The sequence below is a fragment of the Leptinotarsa decemlineata genome, unplaced genomic scaffold (genome assembly GCF_025532065.1).
Source record: "Leptinotarsa decemlineata unplaced genomic scaffold, Ldec_3_MD MMD2_tig00026347_RagTag_RagTag, whole genome shotgun sequence".
Taxonomy (NCBI): domain Eukaryota; kingdom Metazoa; phylum Arthropoda; class Insecta; order Coleoptera; family Chrysomelidae; genus Leptinotarsa; species Leptinotarsa decemlineata.
Window position 1 is genome coordinate 3,670,686 of NW_027412698.1, and position 18,093 is coordinate 3,688,778.

Sequence of the window (18,093 nt, forward strand, 5' to 3'; positions counted from 1 at the left end):
TCTACTGGTTGTTACCATATTTATTCAGATTATTGAACGTTTTCCAATTAAAAAAGTGTATTGAGTACTCAATGCTATAGATATAGGAAAATGGCGCTTACGCCCACCTAGAAATCAAAAATAGAAAAGGGCTTAAGCGACATAACCAAATAAATCGATTTTTCACTGGGCTAGATCATAATTTTGATACCTAAATATTCTTCAAAGGCATGCTAGGATTGAAGGAAATAACATTCAAGTGATTACTTCTTACCTTGTTGAGGAATCATTTTAAAAAAAGGATTGGGCGTAAACACAACCTCACAGCATGGGAACTAGTCAGTTACTACCGACCGAGTCGATTTTTTACTGGAACATTTTTGTCGCTTAGGAAAGTCAAAGCCAAATTACTCGCGGTACGAATTTTTGTCGCTTAAACGTTTCGCACCATGAATAGACACGATTTCGAGCAATACATCGCGATGAAAAACAGTTTTTTCAAATTTTGGCGCTTACGCCCTTTCGTCGTGACGACGTCGATATGTTCAGACAATTCCATTTTTTCAGTAAATACGGATTGAGACCCTGACGCTTTAACCTTGAGTGTATGCTAGTTGTCTGAACTTTGAAGACCACACTAGCTTTCATGATTGACATCTCTTTATTCTGAACAGGTTCTAAGGCACATTGCATAGCATATTTTGAGTATGACCCTTTTTGGGTGTTACACACGTATTTACGGACCATTTTCGACCTGCAAAAAATACAAATAACTTAATAACTACTTATTTATATATGTTACAGTGCGGCAAGTGAGTCATGACTATTGAGCTATGACTCACTTGCCCCAAAGTCACATCTAAATCTTTAAAAATAAATCAAAGCAAAAACGGCAACGTTCTAAACCTCAAATATACTCAAATATAAGGTTATGTCACGTTTGTAATGAAATATCTAGATGAAGCCTTCAATTTACGAAAAATTCTTAAGTAACTCACCTCAATTTTAACATAACAACACGTGGTATTCAAAAAATATTTATATTTTCCTCACTTCTGCTAGTTTTCAGTAAATTTTCTATTCACATGCACTTGTTGCTAGTTACGTAAATTGAACTGTTTGTTGTCGACTAAGATGCCGGTTGTACGAATTGTTTCAAGAGACGCACTTGCCCCGTATGATTTACTTGCGCCACCCTTCCCTACACTACTGCTCAGGCAAGGTTGAAATTATATAATTATTTAGAAATACTGGATAAGTTATCATACCATGATACAGACTCTGTCATTTATATTTCACGGCCCGGAATGTATGATATACCTTTGGGTAGTTTCTCAGGTGAAATGACTAACTAATTGTCTGAATATGAGAAAGGTAGCTACATTACAGACTTTCTCCCTGATGGGCCAAAATTATACGCATATCGTGTATATTCCACGATGCAAAATAAAACATTTGACATGATCAAATTGAAAGGAATTAAATTGAATCATAATACATATAATTAGACAAATTTTGAAAAACTCAGAGTTATGGTCCTTAATGATGCCCCTGTCGAGTAGACCACAACAACAGATATTTTGAGAAAACCTGATCACTTCAGCATTACCAAGGAAGTGACAAAGGTCTTTCGCACCCACTTCACCAAGCAAACAAGTATTGATGGTTTTGATTCTGTACCTTTTGGCTATAAAAAAGTAAATCGTAACTATATTTTACCAAATTGAAACATTCTTCACACCACACACTACCAAATCAACCAAACCTAAATTACACCTACACCCATCCCTACAATTAACTATTTAAATTGGACAAGTTCATCATATATATGTCATCAAACGAATTAATGAATCGACTCTTTTCATTTACAGATTAGTGTTCGTGTAGTTCAATAAAAAAAGCATATTAATTGATAAACCACTGGATGAATTATTGAAGTGTCTCTATTGATTTGAAGTTTGTACCTTCAATTCAAAAAATGTTCATACTAATTGAGAAACTAAAAAAGATACAAGCAGACGAACCAAAGAACCGTATCTATTAATTTAAAGATCAGTATTCGTGCAATCTATTCAATTGAAGAAAAATATACTAATTGAGTTGTTTGTTTGAATTTTGTTAATTTTCCGTACATTGTTGGGCAACAATTTAAATTGACAAACAAAACATATTTCCTGAAATAATCCATATAACTTTATTTTACCGATCTTGTATCTCCAACACACTGTTTTTCGTTACTATGAACCCTCGTATATAATTTCTTTGTGGTATAAATTTCTATTCTAGTCGTATATCACGGTCATTATTGTAATGAATACACATATTTGTTCGTTTGCTTTCAAAATTTACTTTTTTTTCTCATGTCATAATATCAGGATATGGATATCATCTAGTACTGACTATATTATGTGTCTTGTATATATTCAATTTTTCGATACATTTTTTTCAATATTCAAGTGTTTATTTTCAGAATAAAATCGATAGTTTCGTTTGAGGTATCTCGCAATATTAAGTGTGTTCGTATCCTCCTCTCATTTTTATTGTATTTCCATAATGTTTGTATTATGCACCCTAAACAACTGGCACATATGAAATCCTCAGCCTGCTGATATTTTTCTCTGATAAAATACCATTCATAAGATATTTTGGCTAGTTTCATTCTATACTATTTGTGTGTATACTCTTGTTTCGGTAATCCGACTATTAGCGAACGGCTTAGTACCCTTGTGGTATGATGTCATAACTTCATGATCTCACCCTGAATCCGATGAAACACCATAAGAGAAAGCATGGAATTTTGTCCTAACGAAAATACACTAACGAAAATACACACAAAGATAGGAGATCTTTGTTGCCCTTCATTCGTCAGTGACTCCTATCCTAATTATTTTATAAGAAGTTTTCAAATATTTATCTTTTTATTTGAATTAAAATTACGTTTACGTGACAATACCATAGAAATAGCAATAGAAAATGTATTTTAATGAAAATATTATATTTTAAATCATATTTACCCTATCGTTGAATAGCTGAGTCTTATTCGTATTCAGAATAAAAGAAACAGAAATAAAAATAAAAATAAATATTGTCATCAGAAAAATATGGGGTTTCAAGCAATAGTCTTGAGTAATTGTTACAAAGTGAAACTTACAAGAGAATAATTATTTATTAAAATTACTTGATATTTCTGTGAAGATTCAACTTCTTTCAAAGTTTCCTTTTTATATTTGATAAAGATACAGAACTCTTCACTGGGTAGCTGTAGATTAAACTGCATGAGTAATTCTGCTTTGATTAAATTCACGGAGCATTTACTTAATATGAAAGGCACTAGTTTGAACATTTTCTTGATATCTTTTTTTTTTTGACTGTTGAAAGAGCTGGTGTCATTTCTGTGTGGTGGCGGCAGTGGTATCTTTGCAATTTCCTACTGATACGTCCAAGGTTGATTTCAACAAGTTAAAAATTTCATCTATACCGAAATATGACCTGTCAATTTTATTAAAGATTTTTAATCATGTCAAAACTAACTTCACTTTCCAGGTTTATAAAATTTAAGCCTAGAAAAAGTATTTTCATCTGAAAAATTATAGCGTTTATCTATATATTGTTGGCAATTTGTGTAAAAAATCTTGAAGTCTTGGTGAAGCTTTGGTCCGTTCAGTTTCAACCAATTTATTCGAAATCTGTTTCGTCTGGTAGCCGAAAAACCCATTCTTCAACCTTTGAGTCAACCTTGAGCGGAAGAGGTCCATGGCCTCGACAGAGTCGAATATGCAATTCTTCTTCGGTTTCGTTGAAATGTCTTAAGTAAAGCTTCGAGTTCTACACAACTCCATAAAAGATCTGGCAGAAAAAAATTAAGGGAGAACATATAAAATTTATGAAGACAAGAGTATCAATGTTCTTAGTTTTTTTCCAGCTCTCTCACTTTATTCACATTTTTTTGTACTCTTCATGTATTTCCTCTTGAAGACTCACTAACGTGTTAGGAAAAGTATTAAATGAATATTAATCTCGAATACACTATTCCAGAATACAATTTTTGGTAGGAAAGGTATGCATGTCGTTGGTGGCAGCAATTCCTGCTGAATCAGCCCTTTTCAAAATTGTCACGTCTCAAAATACGATCACAGATGTTAGCTCTTTTTTGATCACACACATATTCAGCTTCAACTGCGCGTCTCTGATTTTCTTAGAACTTCCCTTCAAGTCAGGTTGTCTAAATCGTCATCGTAAACTTTGAGGACATTGTGGTAAAACTGTTCCGTTTCCCACGTGAGCGCCACCTGGGAGAGTCTTATAACAAATAGTAATTACCACGCTCCTGATTATATTCCATTAGAATGAGTTTTGTATAACTAGTAAAATCACTAATACACTCAATAAGTGGCAAAATAGCATCATATAATGTAACTTTGCTGTGATTAGAGGAGAACTCAGCTTGTGAATGGGGCCGAGCGACTGAATTATTCTTAGGGACATCAGCAAAAAGAACGGAGTATTCGATTCCATGAAAAATACATGTTGTCAAGAAAACAACGAACATATAGTTACCGAGCTCTAGAATTTTACCCAAAAGTATAGTAAAAAATCCCCGCTTTTGTTGATAGACATATAGTATCCATATAGTATAAATCTGAGATATTGCTCCATTATGAAGATATTTCGGCTTTGTGATACAACATATTCTTGGCAGGGGTTCATGTGATACAAAGTTTTAAGACGTCATGATAATTTTGTTGTTATTGATCCATCATAAAAAAAACTGAAAAGGTTGCTGTTGGCAGCAGTCATACAATAATCAATTTAATATTTAGGCATGAAGCATTTTGAACCAGGAGGAGATCAAAACAAAGATAAATGTCACTGGTACGTTGTTGCCATCTTCAAATGATGCTTTTACGTTCATCCACAAGCAGCTATCAAAATAACTAAGAGAATAAAGAAACAATGAAGCGAAGTCAAACCCTAGGTTAGCAAATCCGAACAAAGCTAAAAAAATCACAAGTAGAAAGTTTATAGAAATGAAGCATAATTTTTGTAATTTGCCCCGACGTGATCAGCTTTCTAAAAGCAACCCGCACTTGTATTCAGTTTAGCTCTCATATCGGCATGCATTCTTTGTAAAGTATCCTGCTGCATGGCGAACTTTTGGGCTTTCTCAGACATTACCCTACAGTTTGGTGTCTTTTTTATCTTGCTATGTGCTGCATTGAATTTTCGCACTTTATGAATGGCAATTAAAAGTAACACAATTTGTCAAATAATAGAACATATATAGACACACAAACAAAGTTGTTACGGCATTCATACTTCCGGTAAGTCGTTTATATATATTAAAAACAAAAGTGGTCCCAACACACTACTTTGGGGAACTCCGTTGTTTACCGGAAGACTTTCACTGATTTGGTTATTACAGTACTCTGATTGTGATCTGTTTTGAAGATATGAGATCATCAATTGTATAGCTATGTGCGAAAAACCATAAAATTTTAACTTTTTTATAAGAATATAATCGCAAACGCAGTCAAAAGCTTTGCTGAGATGCCAAAAATAGCTAATCAGTTAGAAGAGGCCTCAAATCCTTCAGTTACAAATCTCGTCACTGCATCAGATGTAGATCTACCATTACGAAACCCAAACTGGCATTCCGTGAACAGTTTATTACTTATTACTTTTCCATCAATTTCGCCGTTATGCGAACTAAAGGTATTCCCTGATAATTGTTGAGCTCTCTTCTGTCTCCACCCTTGTGAAGGGGTATTACTTTTGCCATTTTCAATGTGTCAGGAAATATCCCATCACACAAAATAGTATTAATTAAATGAGTGATGGGGCTAACAAGAAATTTAATGTTCTCTTTGAATAATAATGTGCTGTGCTCGAAAATATCTGTAGCGTGTGAGTTTCTAACACAGTTGATTACATCATGAATGTCATTTTCTGTAGCTGGTAGAAAAGTAAGTGAGGTATGTGCAACTAAGTTGGATTGTAAAAGGAAATCTTCAAATGACTTTTTGAAAGTGGGCAGAAGTTCTAGTATTTTATCAGCTTGGGTGGAAAAATGAATGTTGAACTCAGTTGGAGAATGCTCGAGTTGATTATTCAAAATCTTTTTACCAGTAATATTATTGATATGTTTCCAGATGGTTTTAGGTTTATTACTTGATTCTCTGATATCATTAATTATAATGTTCTTTTTTTGCTGAGAAAGTTCATATTCATACTTCATTTTTTTTCCTTGAGAATCATTCTATACGCAGCGGTTTCATTAGTATTAGTGTTACCGGAATTCAATATAGTGTTTAATATTTTCATATCTTCTTTGAGTTGAACTAAGTGTGGATTTGACTGTTGAATATGTTTGTTCCGATTGTTTTTTCCTTTAACTCTTATTTTAGGAAAGCATGAATCAAAATAGTAATTGAATATATCGTAAACAATTTCTGTAGAAGTTACTGCATGCACTGAGTTGTAGAGACATGCCCAGCTTTCACTCGCTAAACAATCATGAAATCTATATTTATTTTTGAGACTTTTATTCCTTATTATTTTTGTTTGTTTACTTTCCATTTCATTTCCATAACCCATTCGCACAATTTGGGCTAAATGATCAGATAAATGATAGTTAGCCGTATAAGCTTCTTCGACATGAAAGTTAGTGAAAATATTATCAATAACTGTTTCTGAATTTCCCTGTATTCTAGTGAAATCAGAAATATTTTTTTGATAACGGTAAGATTCAAATATATTCATTATTATCATAGATACATTATTGTACTCACCAAAGTTTATATTAAAATCACCACCTATTATGACATTAACATTATTTGCGTCTAATATATTCAATAGGTCAATCAGTTTGTTTATGAATACGTCAATATTGCCCGTAGGAGATCTATATAATGCAATTATATATATTGTACCCTTGGTTGTTTTCATGAGCAAACCACAGATTTCAAAGTTTTGCTCTTTATTCATATCCCTGATGCCATCCAAGGACTCTGATTGGAACGTATCTCTAATGTAAATGCAGACACCACCATGTATTTTTTCTTTTCTAGCAAAACAAGATGCCATATGAAAATTATCCAATTTATATAAATTAATCTCTGCATCCACAAACCAATGTTCACTAAGAATGATTGCCGAAAAATTGTATTCCTCTGCCAATTTGGATACTGATTCAATTTTATTTCTGATACATTGAATGTTAATGTGCATCAGTAGTAAACATTCATTTGAAGAGCTTTCAAGATCATTCGACGCTATAGATTTGGTGCTTCTTGAGACAGACGAGGGTATAAAAAATAATTAGGCTGGCTCACTTGATGTTCATTTAATTCAGAAGCTAACGTTTCGGGTGTTTCTTTGGTTTCAATAAATGGTTTACTTGAATACAGATGTGATGAAGAACTTGATGGTCCGCCGTCTTCGACAGAGTTAGTTGTGAAGGCATTATTTATAAATTCTTTAGCTTAGTTTTCTGCTAGTTCAACTAAATTGAAATGTTTATGGATATGAGCAACAATTTCTCTACACATCTGCCATTTCTTGAAGTTATATACATGCTTCCTATGATTCCACAAGCCCACAAAATTGTTACTCTCTATTATACTTCTTGATCTGTTGATTCTGTACATATGCCTGATTAGTTCCAAGTTCCTATTATAAATAGACTGATCATTTCCTTTATCATATGTGAATGGTTCAGTCAGAAAGATTATCTCTCCTTTCGATAAGCCCTCCAGTATTTTATTGATCATGTGCTCATTATATTTATTTGGCCAAAATATTACTGAGTAATTGTCTTTGTTATTCTTTATATAGCTGAGAGCAGTTCTAACTAATTCATCATCTGTTGCATTTGTCTTTATTATTGATCCTATGGCTGGCCATATTTTTTCTTTCTGATCAGCGATGATTGTTATTCTCCTTTTCTTCACATTATAATTTTCAAGAGGGTGATTTGTCGGAAATTTTTTTGGTGATTTCCAGACCAGTCTTTTTTAATTTCTCTGTTACATTCTCCCATAACTGTTTCGGTCGAGCTGTTCTTTGAAGATTTATTTATTACTACGCCCCTGGAGATTTTCCATGGAGATTCTGTTGATGTATTGTCAACCGTTTTTATAGTGTCAGTTTGTGAATAGGAACACTTTTTGTCTGTGGTTTTTGGATATTTTTTTTGTAGAATATTTATTTTCTCTTGGAGTTCTCTGATTATTACTTTTTGTTGTTCTACTAATTGATTCAACTCGCTTTTCGTTTTAATTGCTTCACTGATAATATATTTATGGTCACTCTTGAGTTTTTTTATATAATTATCTCTATTAGCTCCCTCTTCCTGTAAGTCTTTAATTGTTCTTTCAAGAAAACTTGTTTCTTCTGATTCTGAGTTATCGCTTGCATTAGCTTGATCACAGCATTCAACTTTGTAGCCCTCTAAAAAACGCAGTCTACTTGTGTGACTCCAGCACAGGCGTAATATCTCGAAAATTTCCTCTACTACGGTGCTGAATGGAAATTCTAGTTTGGTTCCTCTCCTTTCAGATTAATAGTTCTGACTCTTCAGCCTTCAACGATCTTCAACAGGAAGTGGACGGTCTTCCACGACTGGTCATAGAATGATATTTCACGTTCGGACATAAAAAACACCCTTGGAGCTGGCAAGAGTTTTTTTCTCATCAGTAGTGGTCAACGAAAATATTTCGAAAGATTTTCCTAGTTCCTAGTTTTCTGAACGATTTCAGAAATGATTCGTCGTATATATCCCTTTGGTGCTACGCCCAACAAGACTTTGGTAACGTAAGGTTGTGAAGTTTGAATAATCCTCGGCGAGGAGAATGAAAACCACGTTCAAAGTCATACAATACCCAATATCAACAACATGGAGTTGTTGGAGTTGTCTAGGTTATTTATCCAATTTACAAATTCTTCCCAATGGTTATTGACATAACTGAAGTTGAATAAATTATTACAGTACTTTTTATTACTGACGGTAACTGCCTACTGTTTACGGGTCGAAAGTACCAGCAAAAAACATTTGCGTTGTATCAATCTGATCGGCTGTGCCCAACGAAAGGTTATATTAGAGTATTTTCTTTTCTTACTCTTCGCGAATAATATCGAATAATCACTAGCAAACCTTGAAAGTCGCGTATTTCATAGCCACTATGAAAAACAAGAATAGTTGTCCACACTTCAGACAGATACAAGACCTCTTTCAGAATTCCCATCGATAAACAACAAGCAGCAGCCGCTTACAGGGAAGGTTTGATTGGACTCATGTGGTGTTTCAACAGCGCCAGCTCCAGGATATTGTCCAAGAAAATGGCATTCTTGTGGAACTCCTGCAATATCATTATACTTGCTCATAAATTCAAGTGATTTTGGGTTGTCCAAAACGAAATCTAATGTTCGCATTATTGTAAACGCTTTGTTCAAAATGGGTCCACCATTATCAGCGGATATGAGAAACTCAACTTTGGGATCTCTATGGCGCAAGTGTTTACTGTCAATCCACTAGGTTGATAAAGCTACCAATTGACGCAGAATAGATCTCATTTCGTTATTCTCCTGCAAATATCTGCCCATAAGTGTTATTGCAAAATGCAATGTTTCGTCTTTAACTACGTTGAAGCTATTATGGAAACCGATTCACCAACGCAGCACAATCTCACGCGTCGTAGGATGTGTCTAGTGCTCTTGGAGAAAGTTCTCCATAATTAAGGACTTCTCCTCAAGTCCCCTTAGTTTGCGTAGAGCAAAATACATAGGACAGTCTGTTTACTCTGAAATATTTCTGGATTGGTTTTTAGAATTCATCTGTCTACTTGAATAATTCTCTTCTTCCGTTACTCTTTCTAGTGCGTTCTCTAACCTGAGCCAATCAAATTGTTCATTCTCTTCCTCTCAACTTTTTGAGCTTTGGGCTTTTTTGATTCGTTTTTGCTGCTGTGATTCATGCAGTTCTCCGCTTTTCAACTTTTTCTGACGTTCTGAAGATTTCACTTCACTTTTTGTTTTGAGTTCTTCCTTATTTTTTATGTAGATTTTGTTAGAGTATATCTGACATTTTCTGCATTGTTTTGGAAGTTTTGACATTATGGAGAAGTTGAAATTTCATTTGCATCTTAGATAGGAAGTTGTTTAATCGGATTCAAAATTCTTGCATGATTCAATAAACCTGCCTGAGAAGCTCCGTTATTTTCTAGAACTGTAGGATTCCTATTCGGTACAAACTCACTTGAATCATTTACTTTTTTGTTTTCTACCGTTCTTCTGGACTTCGTGGTTCCTGACTGTCGTATCATTATGTCTATAGGATGCCTGAAGGTTATTGTTTGTTCCATATTCAAATCTGATTTGAACGCATCCTTCTTGTGTAATTTCTCAACATTTTTTAGCTCCATGTTTCATTTCTATTTCGAAAAATATCCATAACTGAAAAGCAGTTCGTCCTTTTTTTGGTTAATCTTTGATCTTTGGTAGGTCAAGTAGGACGAAACTACGATCATGTAACGTAATGCAGTGGTTTGTAACCTGATAATGCCTAAACGCAAGTGTTTCTTAATTGTTAATTCATAACAAAAGTATTCATAAAGTGATAGTGAAATCACAGGTGGTACTGTTTATAAAGCCAAGCATCTTCATGCATTTTCCAATTACAGCGGTAATGTGTGATTTATAGGCAAGTGTAGAGTCTAGGATCACACCTAGGATCACACCTTTGGTTTCTATAGCAGAATGTAAGGTCCGATTATTTATAGTATATTCGGAAGTGACTGGGTGATGCGTTCGATGGAAGCGAAGATTTGGCATTTGGATGCCTTCAAACATATACCATTTTGCCAACACTAGTTAGATAGGTAATCAATATCGTTTTGTAGACACAATGTATCAGCTTCACTTTAGATTATTTTTGAAACATTTCAAATCATCGGCAAATAGCAAAGCTTTGTTTTCATGGAAACATCTGGTTAGATCGTTGATGAAAGGTTAAACAACAGTGGTCCCAAACGTAATACCGGAAAATATGTAACATTGCGCAAGCAGAAGCCGAATTTTGTAACCCTATCAGGTTAGCAAGGCGAATCCAGCAAAATTGCAAAAAAATACATCAATTTGTAGCTAATTAGTTGCTAATTAGTTGCCAAAACAACGATTTTGTTGCTCGTGCCGATCTCTAGAAATAGCAAATAATGCTATCGTGACATAAAGGTAGCAAGGTAACTCAATAAATTATATAATTTCCCTTTGATCTGTACAGAATATTTAGTTGCGAAACCTTGGATGTAGCGATCTCTAGAAATAGCAAATAATGCTATCTTGATATAAAGGTAGTAAGGTAATTCAATAAATTATATAATTTCCCTTTGATCTGTACAGAATATTTAGTTGCTAAACCTTGGATGTAGCGGAAACAATTCAAATATTTTTTTTCATTTTTTATGATCTTGCTATCTTTAAACTGGTTTTTCCTGGAATTAAAGATGCTCTAAATTTGTTGCTCACCAAGAGTAAACTTGAATACACCTTGAGTATCAGCAACAAAATAGTTGAAACCAATCGGCCCATTTTCAATTTTTTTTCCACGTTCTTGCTATCTTTAAACTGGTTTTCCTTAGAATAAAAAGTGTTTTTTAATTTGTTGCTCACAAGGAGTATACTCAAATACACCTTGAGTATCAGCAACAAAATAGTTGAAACCGATCAGCCGATTTTTAAAATATTTTTTCTTTTTCCTCGATCTTGCTATCTTGATAGTGATTTTCCTGAGAATAAAAAGCGTCTGATTTTTAATATTTTTAAAAATTATTTCTGTTCTTGCTATAATACGGAGTAATATGAATATTTGAAACCGATCCCGATTTTATTTTTTTTTTTCATTTTGCACGTTCTTACTATCTTGAAACTAATTTTCCTTAGAATAAAAATTGTTTCAAATTTGTTGCTCACCAGGAGTATACTCAAATACACGTTGGTATCAGCAACAAAATACCGATTGGCCGATTTTTATATTTTTTTTAATTTTCCTCATTCTTGCTACCTTGAAACTGCTTTTCTTTAGAATGAAAAGTGGATTAAATTTGTTGCTCATCAGGGGGGTACTCAAATACACCTTGAGTATCAGCAACAAAATATTTGAATATTTTTCTGAAATACGAAGTGTTCTTGATTTGATGCTCATTACAAGAATACTCGAATACCCCTGGAGGATGAGCAACAAAATAGTTGAAACCGATCGGCGTTTTTTTTAATTTTTCATTTTTCTCGTAATTGCTATAATGAAACTGCTTTTCCGTGGAATTGAAGATGTTTTAAATTCGTCGCTCACCAGGAGAATACTTGAATACACCTGGAGAATCAGCAACAAAATAGTTGAAACCGATCGCCTGATTTTTAAAATATTCGAAGTAAAACTTCTTTAGGCGTGACCAGGGATAACTATGATTTTTTTTCTGATGAAAGTTACGCTAGTCAGTTCTTCTTTTTTGGCTATTCAAAAATAGTTAACTGTATTAGTCGTGAGTATTTGTAATGTACTCCGTGTCATAATCAAGGGATTATTTACTTTTCATCATAGTATTTCATCAAACGTATGAATCGTGAAAAACAAAGTTAATCAGAGATTAACGGTTTTGATTAAACAATGATTCATCTGTTATTACTTTTGTAATGCATTAATTAGTAAAAAAAAAATTAGAAATTTTCTAATGTCAGCGACATTTTTTCATTTCTAATAACAAGCGTATATTGATAAGTGCTAATTCAACCTTCAATTCAATGTTTTTAATTTTGATATTACTTTGCTACAAGACTGTTATCGTTTAATATTGAGTATTATTTTATTTTTGATTTTTGAATGACGGCAAACAGTCAAAAATTGTTCAACATGTGAGACTGTGTCAACGAATTTTATATAAAATATGACCCGGTACAATGAGACAAGCTGTTTAACTAAAATGTAAAACATAAAATTTTATTTTGAAAAATGAATAATTTCCTTACAAATTTTATGTCTTACACTTTAATTATTATTAATCAATAATTTTATTCTTTTATTCGGTTGATATCAAATATTTCAATGATTTTCTCAACTATATAAAATAACCTCAATATTCCAAACTTCTACTTAGTTGGCTGATAATGTTACTTCCATTTTACTATTTATAACTATTTATGAAACTTCATTTATTGAAATTTCATTTGATTTTCAAAATTATCATTGTCAGTATTTACTACTGCTAGTTTACTTATTGGTCATGTAGCTCAGTTACAATTCAATTGAATGCATAGAAAAATTGTTTTCAAAATTCCGCCAAGAAGTACAACTTCTAACGTGCGTGCACAAGTACATTTACAGTTCTTAAATTTTCAATCACAAAACAGGGAAGGAAATATAATCAATTATAAATTAAGTTCAAAATAAATTTATGTATATTCTCAGTACGGTGTTTTAATTGACAATCAAATCAATAATGATAAAAACATATGACATGCTTCACAGAAAAATGTAATTCCCATTGTAAAAAAGATGTGAAGTCGTAAGGATTTTCTAGACCGAAATGGAGGTATTATCATATGTTTGAAAATTTGTGTATCGATTAAAAAGCTTTTTTTTCATTAGTCTTCAGTTAAAATTTTTAGTTGATTGTCCGTACAGTTTACGAAAAATGAATGATTAAAGTTGCTCCTTATACACGTGAAGGTATGGAGGGCTGATCACCGTAGTATGACATTTTGCTGCTAACTCTCGTAGTGTATTCAAGTACCCTCCTGATGAGCAACAAATTCAAAACACTTTTTTGAGATAGCAAGATCAACGAAAAAGAAAAAGAAAATTGAAAAGCGGCTGATCGGTTTCAACTATTTTGTTGCTGATACTCAAGGTGTATTTTAGTACCCTCCTGATGAGCAACAAATTTGTAACGCTTTTTATTCTAAGGAATACTAGTATCAAGACCGCAAGAACGTGGAAAATAAAATAAAAAATTTGAAAATCGGAGGAAAAAAAAAAAATAAATAAAAATCGGCCGATCGGTTTCAACTATTTTGTTGCTCATACTCAAGGTGTATTTGAGTTCCCTTCTGGTGAGCAACAAATTCATAGTACTCCGTATTCCAGAAAATACCGGTTTCAAGATAGCAAGAACAGAGAGAATTTAAAAAAATATTCAAAATCGGCCGATCAAGGCCAACTATTTTGTTGCTGATTCTCGGAGTGTATTTGAGTACCCTCCTGATGAGCAACACATTTGAAACGCTTTTTATTCTCAGGAAAACCAATATCAAGATCAACGAAACAAAAAATTAAAAATCGGCCGATCGGTTTCAACTATTTTGTTGCTGATACTCAAGATATATTTCAGTACCTTCCTGATAAGCAACAAATTTGAAACGCGTTGCATTCTAAGGAAAACCAGTATCAAGATAACAAGATCGAGGAAAAGAAAAAAACAATTAAATCGATTATATCGTTTTACGTGATGTATTGGTTGTACATTGAAAACGTTACTACAGACAGTAACCGTTGCATTATCATTCCAGCGCATCAAAGAAATTTTAGGGTTTTCCTCAAATGCAGAAACATAAGACCCTCGCTCCCGCTTAGAAAATTGTTTTGACTTTTCGAGTGGACAGTGTTGCGTTTTATTTTCTCGTATTGTTCCTGTCGCAAAATATCCATCATTTTTCAATTGTTCAAACAGTTGATATGAAGAAAAAAAATTGTCAAAGAAAATTTGATGAGACATAGGACTATCAATCACAGAAAGAAGACTCATTACAACATCGCCACCAAGACCTAATTTCGAATGTTTCTCACTAGCCCCTGCATAGGGTAGAGAGTAGAATAAATATCCATCGGCTGAACAAATGCACCACAGTTTGAAACCAAACCTCACTGGTTTGCCTTTTATGAACATTTTGCAGGAATGTTTTCCATAATAGGGCACCATTTGTTCATCGATTGACAGATTATATGCGAAAACACCTCACTGTAGATTCTTCCTATTTATTGCATCTAAGAATGGCCTGACTTTAGCAAATTTATCATTGATATCCAAATTATTGTTATCTGATAAATGCAAGTTCTGTTTTATACTCTGGAATCTATTTCTACTCATGCATTTTTTTATTATATCGACGCCTTTATCCTCATCAGTAGACCAATACATAGGAATTTGTGGTAATGAGTGATATCCAGAAAATAACAATATACCAATAAAATTCAATAGATCATTTTTTGAGAGACGGAAATCTTGTCGGTTGTTATCTTGCGCATATTTCAGTGAGAAGTCCGTTACCAACTGGAGTACTTCATCGTCCAGAAAAAGATCAAAAATCTCAAGTGGTGTCTTACCAGCAAGCTCGTTCTGTATACGTTCTTTATCAGCAGATTCCTTGGATATTGCGGAATGAGTAGAATCAATTTCTCCGATTACCCATTTTGGCTTAGAAATGACCTTTCGGGATGCCCCAGGAGCCAAGCGTTTTCTTTTAGATGCCAAATCCTCTTCATCTGATGAACTCCACTCATCTTGTTCATTTTGCCTCACATCAACGTTATGGAAATTATCAGGTACTTGTAGTTCGAAAGTTCCAGCAAAATCAGTCGGTTCATTTTCTGGTGAATAGTTTTCATCATCAATATTCTCCTCGTCTGTGAGCGTATCAACATCTGGTGGTAAATAAACTGCATCAATGACATCTGGAAAATGAGTCTACAATGATATTCTGAATGAAAAAATACTGAAGATATTGGAAATGACACGCTAAATAATCACAACTACCTACCATCATGCCCCTCCGCTTCTAGTTCATCAATTGCTTCCTCTAAAGCTGCTTCTAGTTCTTTTTGGGTCAAAAACGTTCTGAAAGACATTTTAAATCACTACAATAAGCGAACAACTATCCCGCACCATTGATGAAATGGTTATGAATTATTCTCACGTATGCACACAGCTTGGGGAATCTTGTCTGAACTCGTCGAAAAATTATTGAAGCTCATGCCTGATACCAGTGGTGCGTGAACGCACCAATGATTTTTTCTTTGGTCAAAGTCTCTTATTTTATATATCAACGATTGTATGTGTAATATATCATATTGGGTCACTGAATGACTTCACATTGATGGAAACTGAAATAAAAAAATCTCTTTTCTAAGTAACATTTAGTCAGTGCTAACAAAACATATTTAGCGAAAGTAATTCTCACCCTACTCCAGATGGTACTAGAATCTGATTTTGTTTTCTGATATAATGTTATTTATTTTTATTCAATATAATGGAAACACTGCAAGTGAATACTAACTGATTTTCACGATATCGACATTGAATTGCCCGAAAAAAAAAATTACAAAATTGCGGTGCGTCTACGCACCACTGGGAATTAATGGGTTAAAACGTAGTGAAAATGAAAAAAACAGTCTTGTTCAGATGTATTTATTCAAACATCAAAATGAATTGAAAAAAACAATTTTCTCAACCACATTATGAACTGAACGAACCGATGAATTTGAAAATATATGAAATCGTGAAAGGAATTATCGCAAAAAAATTAATAAATAATTCATCACTAGTTAGTTGTCACAATGGAAAAAGATTCCTCACAACAGATCCCGTCAACAACGAACTTGAACTTATTTTTTCATATTCCGGCCTAGCAGACTTCCTCTAATAGTTTTAAAACCAGTTTGAAAAAAAAGTCTCACTTTTCACCAAAATTTTTGATAAGCAAACTACAACTTCTTCGAAGTCAGTCATTCATAACCCGCATAATGAATGAGGGTTAGAGTCCAAAGCTTCGATAAGTCGCTAGTGTCATTCAGAATTTCCATTGATAAAAACAAGCTGCAGCAGCTTGAAATGAAGGTGTAAGTGCCAGCTCCAGCATATATTTACCCAAGACATGGTGAATATTGCGCAACTTAACAAAATAGTAATATTATCAACATGAAAAAAAACTACTTTTCGATTAGTAATTTAAATAAGAACTCATTATTTCTTGTTAAATTGAAACGATAATAATAGTACAAGTTTTGTGGAAGTTATGTTTATGAAGAATTCATTCAAATTCGAAACGTTGGCAAGAAAATAATTGTTTTTTTGAGAAAAAATTTATCCTGTTACTCAAAAAAACCTTTTTTCATAAAATAACGAAGTTGACACCTACTTCCGGAATAACCAAAAGTGCCGCCATCTTGTAAATATTTTAGCCAAGCTGTCCCCATCGACTTCAGTATATTGTCAAATTTTCAGATTTTTACTAATTATGGTTTTCCCACGATCGATGGAGTTCCTGGAGATTCGCCCTGTATAAGTAGACAACAAGAAAATTTGATTTCATTGTACTGATCCCTAGATTTGATTTTTCACAACTAATTACGACTTACGATGAAGTGAAAAATTCAGCGGATTTGAATGAAAACATGGAAAACGAATTTATACACAAGCACTATCAACAACAACATTAGAAAAGAAAAAACTTTTAGTAAACATGTATCTTCCCATTTTGGACTATTAACGCTTCTTTTAGTAAAATCGTCTCTATGCCATTCGTGTAGTGGTGATGTTCAGGATGCATGATTTGGAATGAAATACAATCATGCAGCAAAGGGTTCAGATGTATTTCTGCATACGTTGGGCTAGCGTACTTCTTCCTGATATTTTAATATTTTCTTCTCTCACATTTTATCAATGATATAGAGAATCTCACTAACAAATCTTGGAAGTCATGTATTTCATAACCAGAATGAGTTATAAGGTCTGGTGTCCAAACTTCAGACAAGTACATAACCTCTCTTAAAGTTCCCATCGTCAGACAGCAAGCAGCAGCGGCCTGCAAAGAAGGTTTAATAGGACTCATTTCGTATTTATGTAGCGCCAACTCCACCATATATTGTCCAAGGAAGTGATATTTCCCTGTAACTCCTGACATATCACTATACTTAGTCAAGAAGTCCAGTGATGTTGATTGGTCCAAAGCAAAATCTAGTTGTGCCATTATCAAGAGTGCCTTTTTCAAAACTGGTCTCCCACTATACGTGAATATGAGATCCTCGACTTCAAAATTCATATTTTCCAAATTCTTACTAGCAATCCCCAA

The 18,093-nt window shown here is 33.5% G+C and overlaps 1 long non-coding RNA gene across 1 annotated transcript in view; it reads left to right on the forward strand.

The window, feature by feature from the left end:
• Positions 1 to 18,093, forward strand: part of LOC141486224 (uncharacterized) — a 34,057-nt gene continuing 15,964 nt past the window's right edge. The window contains exon 1 of the long non-coding RNA XR_012467713.1: positions 1 to 18,093. This exon is cut by the window's right edge and continues 10,943 nt beyond it. This is a non-coding gene — a long non-coding RNA (uncharacterized lncRNA).